General features: G+C 35.2%; 1 long non-coding RNA gene across 1 annotated transcript in view; it reads left to right on the forward strand.

Moving 5' to 3' along the window:
- LOC148129296 (uncharacterized) overlaps window positions 1-12030 on the forward strand; it is a 189073-nt gene extending 177043 nt beyond the window's left edge. Inside the window, exon 2 of the long non-coding RNA XR_015745946.1 lies at window positions 11541-12030. This is a non-coding gene — a long non-coding RNA (uncharacterized LOC148129296). The remainder of the gene's footprint in view (window positions 1-11540) is intronic.
- The last annotated feature ends 1932 nt before the right edge of the window (window positions 12031-13962 follow it).

Below are 13962 nucleotides of genomic sequence, written 5' to 3' on the forward strand. Positions count from 1 at the left end.
GTGTTTTTAGGATAGATTTGGTATGATTATATGATTTGTTATAGAATAAACTGTTTAAAGTATTGTTCTCTCATAAAGCATGAATGATTAAAAGTATAGTCAAATGATTTATTAATAGCGATATTAGGATATATAAGTTTGGATTGACAATATGAGTTGTTATGTAATATAACTGCAATTGAGACTATGAAATGAATGCACAAAATCGATGAACCAACCAACACACTGTACGTACATAAGAGAGTTGATGTTTTAATGTTTTGTTTGTCTTGTTTGTTTGTAGAAAATCAATAAAATTGTTTTCGGGGGGAAAAAGTAATAAAAAGAAACAAGAACTTTCTAGATTCTTACACCAGTTTAGGATTTAAGATATTTTTAGGGGGAAAAATCCAACAGAGATAACAAAACAACAGTGAGAAACTATGATAAAGTTAGAAACGTATTGCCAATTTTTCTACCAGAAGAAGGATCTGTTCACTTTTAGATATTCCTGTAGATATTCTACAGGAATCTGACCATGTCTAGATATTTTCAGTATTCCACATTACAGTTATTCCATGGAAAGAAATTAGGGAAGTGGCAGGAATTGGATGAGAGGGACCTTTAAGGTTATTTCCAACATAATGATTATTTAATTGAAAGGAGGAGATACTGCAATGCCTTTACTAGTTTACGCAAAGGATTACCTTCCATGACTGTTGATGAACTTTCTGTCTCCAACCATTTGTAATTCCCTTTTGGTGGTCCACTGAAGAGTACATGGCATGCAAAGCATATGCAATGGAGTATGCAGCTATGTAGATGCTGTAACAGTGAGCAGTCATCCTCATCTCAAGCACAGACATAGGAAGAGCCCCTAGCTACTCTTTTCCAGTGCAAATATCCTCACTCATATTGTCACTGATAAAACCAGGGAGGAAACAATCAAATACCTGTTGCCAAGTTTCTCTTAGGAAGCTATCTTCTTTCTCCAAAGCAGGGTTCCTTGCTTGAAGAAACTGTTGGAAGCCAGAAATATCTTTAAAATTAATTGCCAATGATAAAGATCCATGAACAAAATTTAAGCCCCAACTTCTTTGAAGGGGAGCAGATACGTAATCAACACCTGAGGTCATAATCCATACTTTAGAATATACTGGCATTTCCACAAATTCAGCTACTTTGAGGAAATTCCTTAAAGTTAATATAGTTTGAAATTCACCTTGAACAATCACTATATTAGATTTGCGGGTCAAGAGAAAAAGTAATGTTTCACAAATCCTTTCTATTATTGTATCAATGTCATTGAGATAGCCGTCAACCAGTTTTCTTGTGAAATCAATGCAGATACCTTTCTTTGAAAACATGGGAGGCACATTTTGTAGTAATATCTGTGTCAGTTTGCCAATATCAATATATAACAGCCCAACCCATGTCCATCCAAAATGCAATAGAAGATAGAGAATTTGTTTGTGCTGTTGAAGTGTGTTTGGGAACATCCAATGGAAGACAGTATATTGGGTCTCCATCTCTGGAGCAGAACAATATACAAGCTAAATTTTTTTTAAAGAAACCAAGAAGAAAAAAGTGTCTCATTCCCACTCTCTCCTAAAAACATTTCGAAGTCAAGTTATGTTTGTACACTACAGTATAATCCAATTCACATTAGTGCTCTAGCAGATGTTCTTAGATTGGAACATTTTACTATTATTTTATTAACCAATATTAAATATTATTTAATAAAATACTATTTATTAAATATTATTTTAAAGCAATTATTCTTTCATGAAAGCCACTGACTTGTTCAATTTTGTAGCTGGTCAGGATGTCTGCCATCTGCAGGATTTCATCAGAATTTTGTCCCGCAATAACTGCTATCAGATTGTTTTGGAGGTCACATTTATAATTAGGGATGAACCTGCTTGGTGTAGAGAGTAATTCCATTGTAGCTGCATAGGTATGTCGTGGACTAAAATAAGTGTTATAGATCCTGAAACCTAGGGTGGCATTGGTTAAGATCTGGGCATTTTCATTAATCTCCTTTACAGCAAACACCAAGGCTATGACATGTTGGTAGGCTTGAGTCACTGAACGAGAGTGAAATTCAAAAATCAGAAATATATACTGTCAACTTTCTTCCGTGAAAACAGGTGCTTCATTTCAATACAATATATTTCTCCTAACTTCATGCTGAACTAAGCAGACATCAAGAAACAGTAATTCTGTGCTTTGATCTCGGATGATGTATTCAATATTGTTTAAGTGTTGAAAGCTAACATTTACTCACACATAAGGCATTAAGAGTTGTTAACCTAATCCTACGTAGCTTTTTCTCTGGTAATATCACACTACTAACCAGAGCATACAAAACATTTGCTAGACCAATACTCGAATACAGTTCATCAGTCTGGAACACACACTACGTATCTGATATTAGCACAATTGAGAAAGTCCAGAAATATTTCACAAGAAGAGTTCTCCACTCCTCTACTCGTTGTAGAATACCTTATGCCACCAGACTTGAAATTCTAGAACTTGAAAACCTTGAATTACGCCGTCTTCGGTCTGACTTAAGCATGGTATATAAAATCATACATTGCAATGTCCTACCTGTCAATGAATACTTCAACTTCAACCATAACAACACAAGAGCACACAATAGATACAAACTCAAAGTAAACCGCACCAAACTTGATTGCAGGAAATACGACTTCAGCAATAGAGTGGTCAATGTCTGGAATACTCTACCCGACTCTGTAGTTTCTTCCCCAAACCCCAAAAACTTTAACCTTAGACTGTCTACTATTGACCTCACCCCTTTCCTAAGAGGTCTGTAGGGCGTGCATAAGCGCACCAACATGCCTACCGTCCCTGTCCTATTGTTTCTCTTATTCTTTTATTTTTCTTATATGTACCCATTTCATGTATTCACAACTATGTATACATTTATACTTATTATCTTGTAAACAATTGGCAAATCAAATAAATAAAAATAAAAATAAATAAATATTAAATAAATATGTGTATGCTTTTTCCTGTTCTCTCTCTCTTACACACAAACAAAACAGAAGAGAGAAAGAGATAGAGACAGAAAGAGCACTGTATCTATCTTTCACAACAGTAGAAACTTCTTGTGATTCTCGAGTACCAGGTTCCTTTAGATTAACAGACAAAATATAATGTGGATATCTCTAGCTTTGACAATCACCATGGATATTTAAATAATCACACTTTAATATTCATAGAATCACAAGTACCAACATAGCCTTCAGGGATCTGGGGAAGGGACTTGACAATTTTCTATTAAGATAATAATTAAGACAAATAATCCTGTAACATTTGCTTACTATAGTGCTGTTATTTTTGTCTCATACCCACTTCTCAAGAAGAATGTTGTGATGTGGTCCATGGGGCCATATTCCATTGAACTCAATGGTTAATGAAAATCAGCATAAACCATATTCTGGTTTGCAAAAGGCATACAAATGTTTAAATATTACACATTGATTCCATTTTTCCAGGTCAAACACATTTTTTTTGTTTTGGGAATGTTAAGAATTATACCTGAAATTGTGTGCTTGGAAACAACATCCTCCTCAATTTCAAGTTTTCTGTATGATTATTTTCACTTATTTTTTTTATAACTGTTACTTATCTAAATTAATCCTGTTGCTTGGGAGGGGGTATTGTGTATGGCTGAAGAAGTCACTTTGCCTGATTTACTTGTAACCCTAGACCATAAAATAACCTACAATTTGGCTGAATGCAATTTTCAAAACCAACCTTTCTGATGGGCAAGATTGTCCATCCCCACAGCAGGAAGTATCACCAATATGCTGATGAAACTCAGCTGTCTATCTCTATCCTGAGTGAAGTGAGTGATACCGTAGTCACCTTTTCATTGTACCCAAAGATTGTGGACAGGGAACAACAGACATCTAATAAGATAGACTGGCTGTGAATAGGCCATTCTGCATCCAGGAATTTATCATCTTTGGTCCTGAATAGGGTTGCACTACCCCGGATGGTTAAGTAAGGTTCAGGTGCTGCTTGGTAAAAATAATGAGTCCTAATATCCTTTGATAAGCTAAATATAAATAAATGTCTACTATCACATTAATTAGCTATTGTAATTGTTTAGTGTACTATTGTCCTTGACCATGCCAGCCAGAAACTCCAAATCCTCCACTACCAAACAACAACAACAACAAAATATCTCTTCCAATGACCTCCCAGACTACTGTACATGCTTCAGATGTCTTAAAACCATCAACGAAAGTGAAAATAACATCAAATGTTACCTATGTGACAATCAAGCCCACCTTGCCTACTTAAACTAAAACAAAGACCTAGCTGATCTCCTAAAAGCATCAGATACTTCCACTTGTCTATGTCCATCATGTTTTCCTAAGCTAAACAAACCAAATACACTGCCTGACAGAGTTGATAGCATAGAATCACTCATGCACTCAGTAGAAAAATGCTTAGTAACACGTTTTGAAACAATTATACAAGAAAACCTAATTTCTGTTGAAAAAAAATACAGCACTGATACGCTACTACCTATCAGCTCAAAATCAAATCCCAACCCAACAACCACTACCACAACTACTACCTCAACTACAATCACAACTAGAACCAAAAATAACCACGAAACCACAAACACAAATAATTACTATCCCATCAAATAATTCCACAAATGATATCTCCTTACTCATCAGAGACACCATTGAACATGATCAGAAATGTCCAAATGCCACCTTACTTCGTCTTGAAGACACCAACGTATCAGATGAGATCACCAAAGTTCGTAATATCATAAGCAACTCAAATACATCTCTCTTGAAGATATCATTGAAGTAACCAGAGATGGCCTGAGTCCAAATACAATGATGGCTTGGTGGCACCAAAATTTTGTAGAGTTGTTTGCAAAAATGAGTCCAGCAAACGCATATTCATTCATACAATAAACGCCATTGCAAAAACCAATCCCAACCACAAAAAACTTCGCTCAAGACCAGACTTATCCATACTGCAAAGAATCCGCTCCCGTCAACTCTGCAAGGGACTCAAAAGACATCTAGAAAATGGAGAGAAGGATTTCTACATTGACTACCGTGCTGATTGTATCAAAAGTAAGTCACACAACCCACAACTCCACATCCAGCCCTACCTCATCCAACCCACCATCACTCAAAACTAGGCACGCATGCCCCTAACTACCTCAATTCCAACTACAACTGGCCTTAAATGCAAGCTACACAATGCAAAAAGCCTTGGGGATAAAATACCTGAATTTCTCCTCTTACTAAATATGACTAAATTTGACATCATATTTGTCTGTGAAACATGGCTCAACACATCTCTCCCTGACTCTATTACCATGGTAAGAGACTATCATTTTTACCTATCAGATCGTGAAATCCACAATGGAGGTGGTGTTGCTATCTTCTATAAAAAGTTCTTACATCTAAAAAACATCCAAGTTACCCAAAAGCTTGCTCTTCCTGAGATCATCATCTGTGAACTGTCCTTAAATATCACATTTCGATTCTTACTATGTTACAGAGCCCCTGATTATGACATCGAACATGTGAACAAGCTAAATTCACTACTAACATGGGCAACATCCTACCCACACACTTTTATCTTTCTTGGTGACTTCAATCTACCTCACATTAATTGGACCCTAAACAAATGTAAAACTGAATCCATACATGTAACCTTCTACAAAGCTGTAACAAACCTGGGACTGGAACAACTAGTAACCAACAATACTGGACTTAACAACTGCCTCGATCTCATCTTCTGCAATAGTTTGAATTCAATTTATTGAATACAAATTAAAGAACCCTTTTCTAGCAGTGACCACAGCATGATTGACTTTTGTCTTAACATACGTCCACACAAAAATCAATACAACAATGTGATCCCCAATTATAACTTCAAAAAGGGCAACTATGATCTTATAGACAACGATCTCTCATCCCTTGATTGGCAATTTCTGTTCTCTGGATGCAATACTGTAGAAGTCCATTACAACACATTTTTACTTGAAGTCAAAAGAGTCATCAAACTATATGTATCAATAACAACTCCAAAAACCAGAAAAAACAGATAACCCAAAACAATAAGGAAGCTTCAATCCAAAAAGAAATCACTTTGGTGGAAAAACAAATCTGGTCACGTTGCCAACTTCAAAAGCTGATACAAAAATTTATGTCACCAGATAAAGACTGAATGCACCAATTATCACATTAAACAAGAGGAAAACCTTCTACACACAAATTCCACCCGTGTTTTCTATAATTTTGTAAACAACAAACTAAAAGTCTCAAGGTCCATCCCACCCCTGAAAGGACCTAATGATAAAGACTGCAACAACAACACTATTAAAGCCAACCTCTTTAACACATTTTTTGGCTCAGTATTTGTAAACAACAATGGGTCATGCCCAGTATTTCCTAGTCGAACTACAGACAACTACAATGATCTAATATATATCGATTTTATAGTAGACAATGTTGAAAAAGTACTATGAAATCTAAAACCATCTCTATCTATTGGACCAGACAGAATATGTGCCTACTTCTTAAAAAAGCTATTCACTGCCATAGCTGAACCTTTAAGCATAATCTTTGAAAAATCTTTCAGGACCAGCTCCTTGCCAAAACTATGGTCACAAGCCATGGTCATCCCCATCTTCAAAAAGGGAGATCCCAGCCTAGTTGAAAATTACAGACCAATCTCCTTATGCTGCGTCACCTGTAAAATCATGGAATCAATTATTAACCAATCCATCATCCTCCACTTAGAAACAAACAATGTACACTCTAATAAACAATTTGGTTTCAGGAAAAACTATCATGTAATCTGCAACTTTTACACTGCAAAAACATATGGACTACACAACTCAACCAGGGCAAAGTAATAGACGCAATCTACATAGACTTCTGTAAAGCCTTTGATTCAGTGGTTCACAACAAACTACTCCTAAAACTAAAATCTTATTGTATCTCTGGACACCTGCATAACTGGACAGAAGCATTCCTGTCAAACAGGGAACAAATGGTCAAAACTGGTAGTGTTCTATCAAATTCTGTACCTGTCAACAGTGGTGTACCCCGAGGCAGTGTTCTAGGACCAACTCTTTTCATAGTCTACATAAATGACCTCTGCGATTAAGAGCAACTGTGTTCTCTTTGCTGATGATGTAAAGCTATTCAACACCACAGACAATACTGCTACCCTTCAAAAAGACCTTGACTATGTATCAGAATGATAAAACAAATGGCAACTTCAAATCTCAACAAATAAATGCTCTGTCCTACATATTGGCAAAAAACATCAGAAAATAAAATACAGGCTGAATAGTCAAGACCTTATTGATGATCCAAACTCTGTCAAAGATCTTGGAGTACTCATTTCTAATGATCTAAGTGCTAGAGCCCACTGTAACTACATAGCCAAAAAGGTGTTAAGAGTTGTTAACCTAATTTTATTTAGCTTTTTCTCTGGTAATATTACACTAATAACTAGAGCATACAAAACATTTGCTAGACCAATACTCAAATACAGCTCATCAGTCTGGAACCCACACTACATATCTGATATTAACACAGTTGAGAAAGTCCAGAAATATTTCACGAGAATTCTCCACTCCTCTACTTGTTGCAGAATACGTTATGCCACCAGACTCTAAATTTGAGACCTAGAAAACCTAGAATTATGCTACCTTCAGTCTGATCTAAGTATAGTATATAAAATCACACATTGCAATGAATACTTCAGCTTCAACCATCACAACACAAGAGCAAACAATAGATACAAACTCAAGGTTAATCACACCAAACTTGATTGCTTGAAATACGACTTCAGCAACAGAGTAGTCAATGTCTGGAATACTCTACCTGACTCTGTGGTTTCTTCCCCAAACTCCAAAAACTTTAACCTTAGATTGTCTACTATTGACCTCACCCCTTTCCTAAGAGGACTGTAGGGGGCGTGCAAAAGCGCACCAATGTGCCTACCATCCCTGTCCTGTTGTTTCTTTTATTTTTTATTTTTCTTATATGTATCCATGTATTCATAACTATGTTTTTAACTTATATCTATTATCTTGTAAGCAATTGACAAAAATAAATAAATAAATAAATAAATAAATAAATAAAGTCAGATTCCCTTAAACTCAATGCTACTTCAGTAAAAAAAACTCCAGCATAAGCCATGTGCTGGTTCACAAAGGGTGTCATGGTTTATTTCATATAAATCAATCTCAATTTGTCAGATCAAGCACACTTTATGTTTTTTTTTAAAGTACTACAGATTACTCCAAGTGCTCTCTTCCCTTGCATATTTCCTCTCTTAACTCCCTATTGTTTTAACCTGGAGAACTAGAAAAGATTAAAATAATTTTACTCTTTCATTCCTGAACAAGAGGTACACTACAAAACCTGACCATTTTCAGATAAGCAAAAGGATATTGTATAATTAACTACAATACAAAAATATTTAATTTGTTTATTTCAAGTCTCAATAGCTCTCAGGCTACCACAGAAGAATTTAAGAATCTTCATGACAGATTAGGCCACAGTTCTTAGCCCTTCTCAATGTAAGCCTTCACATGCTTTGAGCTGCTTACAGGCAGCAGTGGCTATATATGCCCTTATTTTCCATGAATTATTCTAGAGCACCATTTTTATATACTTTCATAGAAAGCAGACAACAAATTCCTTTTGCTCTTGCATTGTTTTAAAGATGATACTTACATATTCAGCCTCCTCCTCCTCCTTTTCTTCCTCCTCTAAAACTCTACTCTTTATCTAAGACAATCCCTAACTCATTTTTATGAGATTAATAGCTTGTGGTGCTTGTCTAGAGAAGTACTTTTCAGCTTTTTTAGTGATGCATCATCTACTGATAATGTCAGTAGAGAATCTCTAAGTAGCACAACTAGCCCCAAAGAACTCTTCCAGCTGCTTTGAGTTCAGGAATACAAATATTAATGATACTTCTTTAGTATCAATCAGTCCATAAAAAGACTGCTAAGGCATTTATTTGCCTGTAAAAGCCATATGCTTTTATGAGCCATGATGATGCAGTGGCGGGAATGTAGTATTGCAGACTAATTCACTGCTCACTGCCAACAGTTCAATCCTGACCAGCTCAAGGTTGACTCAGCCTTCCATCTTTTCGAGGTTGGTAAAATGAGGACCCAGATTTTGGGGGCAATATTCTGACTCTGTAAACTGCTTTGAGAGGCTTGGAAAGCACTGTGAAGCAGTATATGAGTCTAAGTGCTAGTGCTATTGCTTACAGTCTAAAATCTCATAAATATTGAATTTTAGTTTAAAATATCTATAAAATTTGCTAATTTGCATAATAGCAAATGGAATTCTTACTCTGAACAAGACAAAGACAACCTTCTCTAGTGTACTCTGTTAAATACTCTTTTTTGTTCAGATCAGGCCTCATCACTATGATATAGCATTTAGGGAAACATTTTATTAAGTTATAAAGTATTATAAAAGTAAATAAAAGATCAGTGAGGAGGGAGGGAAAGAGGAAAGAGAAGTGAGGAAAGGTATGAAAAAGAAAAGAAAAAGAAACATTGACTTCTGACTCTTGTAATAGAATAAGGCATTAGCATCAAATCACAGTTTTTTGTTTTTCCATAATAATATGAACAAGTCATTTCTATAAAGATCTATCAATCTAATATATAAAACCCAAAGTCAAAGCTACATTCTTTTCCACATCAAGCATGAAATTCAGAAGTTGTTTCCATGTGGAAGCAAAAGTATTTATATTCTTTTCTTTAATCAGAGTAGTCAGTAGTCAAAAACAAGGACAAATAGGTTGAAAAACAGCTTCTATCCCAAGGCAGTAACTCTATTGAATTCTACTGTATAGTGCAATATTAATGCAATAACGGGGGTTTTCAATTCAATATATAGAATGTGAAAGAAGTGTGCTTATATTTATTTTCATAGTCATAATGTATAATGAAGATGGTATTTAATTTTGTTGTATGTGGTGCAATGACAATAAAGTAAAGTAAACTTTTGCCATGTTAATCAACTCCATCAACTTCTGCAACCATTCTTCCATGGTAGGTGTAAAAGTGTCTTTCCATTTTCACACATATTCTTGCTGCTGTCAATATATATAGTAACAAAGTTCCAATTTTTTTCACCAGTTCTTTTTCCATTAGTCCCAAAAGGAAAAATTCTAGTTTCATTTCTATCTCCATTTTCAGGATTTTCTGTATTAGAGTATGAATCATACTCCTTTTTTTTTTTTTGCTTTATCCACCATTGATGATAAAAAGTCCCTTCTTTATTGGTACACTTCCAACATTCATTTCACATATCTTTATACATCTTAGATAGCTTATCTGGTGTTAAATATCAGCAATACATCATCTTATAAAAATATCTTTTAAATTATAATGTAATGTAAATTTTAAACCCTTTGTCCACATATTTTTCCATCATTCAGAATATCTATCCTTTAATCATACTAAAACCACAGGAAATGTTTAGAGTTGGTTTACTTTCATGCATGCCGAAATGGTGTACTCAATAAAACAGGTCTTTGAGAAATCTGATGATGTCAGAGTGCTGACTTGGTTAAGTTTGTCAGTTGGAACTTTCACAAAAGATCTCCATAGCCACCATGTATTTTCTTTTGCTACTGAGCTGGCCACGCCCACCCAGTCACATGACCACCCAGCCACGCCCACTCAGCCTTGCCCACTCAGCCAGTCATTAGGGCAGAGAACTAATTGTTAAAAAATTTGCAGCCCACCACCACAAACACACACACACACACACACACACACACACACACACACACACACACACAGAAATAGTCAATTAAACAATGCCATTTACTTAATTCCTTTGATCAAATGCTCCTTTTTATCCAGATCAGGTCTCAACAAAATAATATAGCATTTTGGGACAAAGATAATACTAATACTAAATACTAACAAACTAATAGTGCCCCACTGGAAGCCAAGATGGCAAAGATCTCCACAGCCACCATGTATTTTCCTTTGCTGCTTATGTAGGCAAGAATAAAAGACAACCAAACCCTGGAAAAGACCAGCACGCTGAAGGTGGTGAATATGGTTTCCTGAAAAGTATCTGATCATTTCTTGGCTAAAAAAGCTGGAATAAAACTGATAAAAGCCAGAAAGCCCATAAAATCTAAAACAGAATAAAAGATTGTAACTGATATTTCATTACATTTCAGAATTTTTTCAATTATTTCAATATCTAGAAAGGTGGGGTGGAGTTGAGGGCCACATCAGGGCTGTGGTTGACCTTGGAGGGCCAGGTGGGCATGACTGACTGGGTGTGTGTGTCCGACTGGGTGGACGTGGCCAGCTTGACGCCATTCCCCAAACTGCTGACATATTTCCTCTTCACATTGGCTAGACCGGGTCAAAGCCACACTGGCCCCATGTTTTCTCTTTGCATTGGGTAGACTGGGATGAAGCTGTTAGGGATATACACCCTAGCAGAATGTGCAACGGCAGTTAGTCAGGCAGGCAGATATGTGAGATAAACGTTGTTGTAGCTTACACTCAGTAAAACAAATACACTGTGCCAGTTAAATAGTTTTTATTCCAGTCAGAGTTATAGCATAGTCAAACAGTCCATATATCATACACTAGTTCAGTCCATCCAGGTATTAATCAGTTGCAAAGTCCAGTGTCGAAAAAGAGGTCAGTAAACTTACAAATAATCAGTCCAGTAATATATCTCTTTTGCAGTTAGAGATATGAAGAAAATCAAACCTCTTTTCTTCTCTCAGCAATAGCAGGGAAAACACGCAGTTATCACCATCAATCCATCATTGTCAGCAATCCAGTAAAAGCCAGCAAACAGTGAGCTCTCTTGCTCCCTCTTATGGTGATTTTACAACCGCACCCAAAATACATGTTTTGCAGTTAAAGTGATACACACACTTAAACTCACTAACATAGTTTATATATATTATTTTTACCCAAACTAAGTTAGGTAACCAATGTTATTCCTAACATTCTCCCCTTTGGGTAAAATAATAATAATAATAATAATAATAATAATAATAATAATAATAATAATAATAATAATAATAATAATAATAATATATATATATATATATATATATATATATATATATATATATATATATATATATATATATATATATATATATATATATATTTACAATTTTAGCCCATAGTTTTCACAACTTTCCTTGTGCTTGACTGAATCTTGGGCTTTTGTAAACTGATCAGCAAAATTTTCTTCAGTCATGCAATGTTCCAGACTTATTAAACCATTTTTTACAGATTGCCTTACATTCAAATATCTAAGATCAGTATGCTTAGATCTCGTTTTTACAGCAATATTTGTAGCCAACCGTATGGCTGCTTGATTCTCCTCATACACTACAATTGCATCATTAACAGTTATTCCCATATCTAACAACAACTGTTTATACAGAATTAAATCAGTACATAATAAAGATAAACATGAAAAATTCTGCTTCCATTGTGGACATACTTATGTGTTGCTGTCTAATTGACCTCCAACCAATCAGTGCTTTTCCTAATAGTATAACCGTACCTGAAGTTGATTTCCTAGTGTTTATGTCTGTTGCAAAACTTGTATCAGCATATGCACTTAAAATCAGATCATCTTTTGGCTCCAAATACAATGCATAGTGCATTGTCTTTTTAAGATACCTTAATATACGCTTTAGCGCTTGCCAGTGACGTTCAGTGGGTTCAGCGTTGAATATTGCAAATTGATTAACGCCATATGCAATGTCTGGCCTTGACCAATTACTAATATACGATAAACTACCAATTAATGACTGATAAATAGTCTTATCGAATTTTGACCTTTGAGCATCAGTTCAGCAAAATTCCTGACTCATTGGAGTTTTTGCCGGCTTACAAAGTTCCATTTTATACGTTTTTAACAATTGGTAAATTTTATCTTCTTGGGATATCTTAAAGCCACTCTTGGTTTTGTTTATTGTCAATCCTAAATACTGTCTTATCTCTCCTAATTGCTTTAATTTTATCCTCTTACCTAATAATGATATTATTTCAGTAGCTTCATTATTAGTCTTTGTAATTAAAGCAATATCATCTGTAAACAACAATAATAATGATACTGTTCCATTAGTCTCTCTCTTAAATAAACATGGATCAGCTAAACCTGCTTTAAGCCCTATATTGTGATAAAATAATTAAATAGCTTCTGAGTATAGCAAAACTCTATTCCCAGCCAAACAATTTTCACTGTTTCCACCACTTTGGTAATAATCCTATATTGTTTAACTCTTTAACAATATATTGGTTCCATTCGTAACCAGATTGTTTTAATCCATAGAGACTCTTTTTAAGTTTCCAACAGTCATTATTATTTTTACCATCCTTAATTCCTATAGGTTTCTATGCAGATAGGCAGTTTCAACATCTAAGTGATTTATAATATAATTCTTCTTAGCTGCCCACACTAAAGCTGCTCTCAAGGTTGTTGCCTTTAAATTCGGTGCAAATACTTCATCATAATCATATGCAGTTTGATTAAATCCTTGAGCTACCAACCTAGCCTTATGGGTAACAGTCCCATTTTTACCTGTTTTTAATTTAAATATCCATTTGCAGCCAATGGACTTTTCACCTGGAGGTAATTTGGCATTTTCATAAACTTACATTTCCTTTAATGAATTTAGTTCCTTCTCCATTGCCTTATGCCAATTTTCCTGTTCCTTTGCAGGATACATCCTAAGTTCTTCAACAGTAGTTGGAACTTTACTAACTTGGCAAACTACACTTGCTTGATACCTGTCAGGTGGTCTGGTTACACGTGTAGAACGTCTAGGTATTACAGGGCTTACAGGTGGACTTTCATGTACTACCTGTTCCTGGTTATTTATTTCTCCCTCTTCTGGTATTTCTTCCTGTTCTGGTCC

This window comes from Notechis scutatus, chromosome Z (genome assembly GCF_049901735.1).
Source record: "Notechis scutatus isolate UNSWTSFEM ecotype Mainland chromosome Z, rNotScu1.2, whole genome shotgun sequence".
NCBI lineage: Eukaryota > Metazoa > Chordata > Lepidosauria > Squamata > Elapidae > Notechis > Notechis scutatus.